Source organism: Echinops telfairi, unplaced genomic scaffold (genome assembly GCF_000313985.2).
Source record: "Echinops telfairi isolate 266 unplaced genomic scaffold, ASM31398v2 ScPeMD7_7400;HRSCAF=8409, whole genome shotgun sequence".
NCBI lineage: Eukaryota > Metazoa > Chordata > Mammalia > Afrosoricida > Tenrecidae > Echinops > Echinops telfairi.
This window is the reverse complement of record NW_022111300.1, coordinates 47,741,052-47,746,139: the sequence shown is the minus strand read 5'-3', so window position 1 is coordinate 47,746,139 and position 5,088 is coordinate 47,741,052.

The window sequence follows — 5,088 nt, the reverse complement described above, 5'->3', positions numbered from 1 at the left end:
TGGGCTTTGGGTCTCCACTCCGCACTCCCCTCATTCACAATGATAGGATTTTTTTGTTCTTTAATGCCTGATACCTTCAACACCTCATGATCACATAAGCTGGTGTGCTTCTTCCATGTGGGCTGGTTGCTTCACTGCTGGATGGCTGCTTTTTTATTTTCAAGCCTTTAAGACGCTAGATGCTACAACTTTTGATAGTCCGACACCATCGCTTTCTTCACCACATTTGCTTATGCACCCGTTTTGTCTTCAGCGATTGTGCAACTTACCTCGTATTTACAACTAAATTTTATCCAGTCTTCATTCTTTATGGGGAAGCTGATCCAAAGAAGATTGAACAGAATCACAAATCAGTAGGATTGCAAAGTGTTTATGTGTTAGAAAACTCATTTCACCATAAAGGAAATAAAGAAACAAAAACAAATTGGTAAAACCTCAGGGGTTAATGCTTAAAAAGCGTGATGCTTTAGTAGAAAATACCATGGTAAAGATTTTTTTGTGTACCACTTTTCATTTTGCTTCATATACTTAAAAATGTAGCTACAAATTCTTAACAATGAAGCATAAAAATGTCCTGTGAGTATACAACCTGTTGCATTTGTGGGAACTACTTTCCCTAAGATCACAACTAATAAAACAGCCAGATTTTAGCACTTTTCCTTTTGTTCATTTTCAAAATGGGAATAATTCCATCTAGTCCAAAAACTTCTTGTAAATCTTAAATAGTAAATTCCCCTGATACAGCTCAGGGGAAGACAGTCAATTTTTTAAAAATAAATATCAAAGTTTATTAGTGGTTACTAAGGTCAGTATACAGAAAGTTGGGGGTGGAGGGTAGGGGTGATGGAAAAACTACAAGGATCATGGAATGTTAGCTTGCAAACAGATTCTTGTAATTGCTGTCAATAAGGCTTAAACCTGTAAATAACTGAAAAGGCAAAAGTTGTGAGATAGATATACAAGGGGGCTTCAAAAAGTTTGTGGGAAACTTCCATTATTTTCAAATTTATTTAGAGTCATCACTGGGGCTATTTCTTGCTGCTGGTTTCTTTGCTGGCCTGCTCTTCCACCTGCATGACCAGGACCACGGCCTTCCTGAAAGCTTGCAGGACTGAGAGGTAATTGGGATGCATGGTTACAGTGGGTTCTGCTTTGTTCTCAATTTTCTCCAGGTCATAGTCTGGCTGCTTGGCCATCTTGGGAGAGCTTAAGTCAGGTTGGCCCTTGCTTTGAACTGAAGAGGTGCAAGCAGTCTCGGGAGGAGGCACCACTGGGCACACCGACTACACAGTGCTCAGGCTGCTGGCACTTCTCTGACAGTCCATTTTAAGATCAGTCCTAGATATAACCCTTTCTTGGGAAAAAGATTTCTTACTCTATGAAATATACAAACCAACTAAGAAATTCACTTTCACAATTATGAAAATATAAAAATTGTGCCTTACAATGAAAGTTTCCATTTATATGATCTACTAGTTTCATTAAAAATATCAATTTTTTTTACAAGTAATGATATTTGAGCACTTACAAATCTTCTGACTTTCTCCATCAAGGACCACAGCTCATAATTTAATAAATGAATTTTATCTTAGAATTTCTATACCAGCTTAGACTCAAAATGGAAGAAAAGCCAAATCTAGGTCTGGCAATATACTTTTCCATATTTTGAATACATCTTGTCAGCTTGACCAGTGTACTGCAGGTTCATTGCCTAAGTGGCTGAGCAGCCTCTAGCTTGCCTCATCCACAAACACTTTCCCAGTCTCCACTTTCCTGGTTGAGTTGCAGAGTCCTGGAGGTTTTGAAACGTTCACTATGGTACACTGTAATCCCAAATCCTAACAGATAAAATACTCTAAACCATACGAGGTAATTTTATTTTATTATATTGTTTGAGACTTACTGTATTCCACGAATACCTTGAAAGACTCCATTATATGGTTGGCATGTCAAAGTGCATCTATGTCCCAAGAGAATAAGCATCATTCTTCATTAAAAAAAAACATTTTCCAGGTCCAATTCAACTCTTAGATATCAAGATGTTGCATCTATAACTATCTCAGAAATGTATACTCAACGCTTTAAGAATTAACGTTAAACCTTGTAAAACATGTTGAAATTTGTATGAAGTTGAAGAAAGCGCCTAGACAAGTAAATTGTATCTATTACCTATAAGTAAACTCGACGACGGCATAAATTTTGATTTACCTTTCTATAGATCCCAGTTTATAAGAAGGACTTCAAGAAGTTAGTTGAATAATGGGGTTGAAGGGCAATGTAACTTTTCCAAGAATTTTAAAGCATAGATACACATATACTATGTATAGTAGGCTAGATATAGGACACACGATCCAGCCACATTTCATCCTGTTTCAAGGTTCAAATGAGAGGGAACCAACTAGATGGCACCAAACATCATTTACAACATAGATGAGTTTATTTGGTGTTTCTGGATGACGCACCCTGTTAAGCGCTCCACGATTAGTTGAAAGGTTGGCTGACGATAAGAAACCATCCAGAAGCACCTCGGAGGAAAGCCCTTGCGGACGGCTTCTGAAAGGTCCAATCCTTGAAAACCCTACGGAGTTCTATAGTGCACATACATGGTCGCCCGGAGTCGGGAAGAACTAGAAGGCAACCTAAAGCGGCTGCTCCGGGGAAAGCGGGCGCGCCACCCGCAGCGGGGTACTGCGCTGCCGCTCGACGTGGCCCTGGCTGGAGTAGTCGCGCAGCCAAGGCAGCTCGCGGCCCCACTTTATTAAGTGCCGATCGCCTCAATGGACAAATAGGGAAACCAGGACCGCCTCATCCCGCACTCCTGGAAGGTTTCATGCAGCAGCGCCCTACGACTCAGCCTCCGCTTCTCTGCAGATGTCTTCCGGTTCTCTAGTCCCGCGAGACTTCGCGCGTGTCCTGCCCCCTCGCGGCCCCACCTCCGCCGGAACCCCGCCTCGGGCCCGCCCACTCCCAATGGCAGGCAGCAGAGATACAAGCCTGCAATCTGGCTCAACAGCAAAGCCCGCTCCCAACTCCAGTCTGATAGGCGGATGGAGGCAGGGGGCGGGAGTTAAGGGGGCGGGATCTAGAAGTATCGCGAGAACAGCGGCAGATCTGGTAGGCGCTGGGGGCGTTCCGTGGTGGAGGGCTGCTTTCAAGTTGGCTTTGGGAGACCCTCTAGACTGTTTTGGGGGCAGAAAAAGGCGCTGCTTGAGATATTTCGCGGCCTTCCGCGTTGAGGCCTCATCTCCAAATCAGTCGTAGTTCGGCTGAGCCACAGGGAAAGTCCGGGGGCTGGTGCCGAGGAGGGGCGGCCCCCAAACTGTGGCCTGTCCTCGTGCAAGCTTCCTTTTCTGGGTGTTTGCTTCCTGTGGGTGACGTCCCTCCGGGCAGGGAGCCAATGTCCAGTCTAGGAGTCTGAAGGTGGTTTCCTTTCCTCCCCTTACGCCATGTGCTTGCTGTCCCTGAAAGCCACGCGACAGTCCAGCTGCTGTCTCCCGGGGAGAGCGCCTCCCTAGAGAGGGTCAGCCCTGGGGGGGGTGACGAGGCGGGAAGGAAGCGCCCCAAGAGGGTCTGGGGGCGGGTCCTCCCGCGCGTGTGTCCCCCGTTTCCCGACCGGGCCTGCAGGTGCTCAAAACCACGCTGGATTATGATTCGCATCACAGGAACCCTTCAAAAATATCCATTTCCGGTCCCTCTCCAGAAGCCCAGAGCTGTTCGCTCACATGGTCAAATTACCTGCACTGATGGTACTGAAAATCCTGCTGCCTTTTTGGAGGCAGACATTTAGGCTGGAGGAAGTTGTAGTTTTCCTTTATCACACACAACTCCCATTTAGTCGATGCCGACTCAACAGTGAACCAATCGGACACAGTAGAACTGCCCCTGTGAGTTTGTTTCCAACAGTTAAACAACTGTTTTTGGGAGTAGAAAGCTCAGTCTTCCATGGAGCGGCTGGTGGTTTTGAACTGCGGACATTGTTGATCCCAGCCCAGTGCATAACCACTATTCCGCCAGGGCTCGTTTATCATAAGGATTGTTAAGTTTAGGAGCTGAAGGCTTTTACAGTTAATGCCATTCCATCTTTGATTGCAATTCGAGGTGTTTTTAGGAGATGTTTTCCAAGCAGCTAGCTGCTGTATGTGTGTGCTATACCAGATACCCAGGAGTAATTTACTCTTAGAATAATTACATGCAGTATTACTTAATGTTTCACACTGGCTCGTTTTTCTCTCCTACAAATTTGCAATCTAACCAAATTTTGGGCATGCCTTCCTTGTATTCTAATACCCTAGCACAGAATTACATACCTAGTATTTGGTGTAGGGGGTTAGGCCTTGAGCTAACTGAATGGTAAGCAGTTTGAACCCACCAGTCCCTCCTTGTGAGAAAGGAGGCTTTCTGCTCACAGAAAGATCACAACTTCCTGGACCCACAGGGCCAGTTCTACCCTGTCCTATAGAGCCCTGTGGGTACTATAGGGTCTCTACAGCTGGAATCCATTCAGTGGCAGCGGGGTTGGTTTCCTATGTACAGGACATTTTTGTGCATGAACAAATAGAATCTTGTTCTTTACTATTAGTTTAGGGAACTAAAAGCGAGTGATAGAGGAGTGTGAACGTTCGAAGCATGGAGGAAAAGTTTAAGTTCACCCCATCTGATTCTCTCAAAAAGAAAATGAATGAGCCAAATGAATGTTAACTGGTTCAAGTCTGTGTTCGCCCCGAGAGGGCTGGATAATATCTTAATTCTTGGGGCCACATGAATCCCTTAGAGCTGCCTGCTAGGGTCAAGGAAAATGGAATCTATAAAGAATTTGAAAAACCCAAGCTTAGTAATAGCTGCCATGCGAGCAACCAAGAATGCCCTGAGCTTTATGTTCTCTCTCATACAGAATTTCAGTGGACTGGATCCTTGCTTATTAAAATCAACCAACCAAGCGGAGTAGTTGATATCAAACTCTGGCTGTCCCTAGTGTGCAGGGTAGAATATTTAAAAACATAACATTGCCACTGCCATCGAGTCAATCCTATCTCACAGCGATGCTGCAGGACAGGCAGAACTGCCCCCTGTGCATTTCTAAATCTGTAA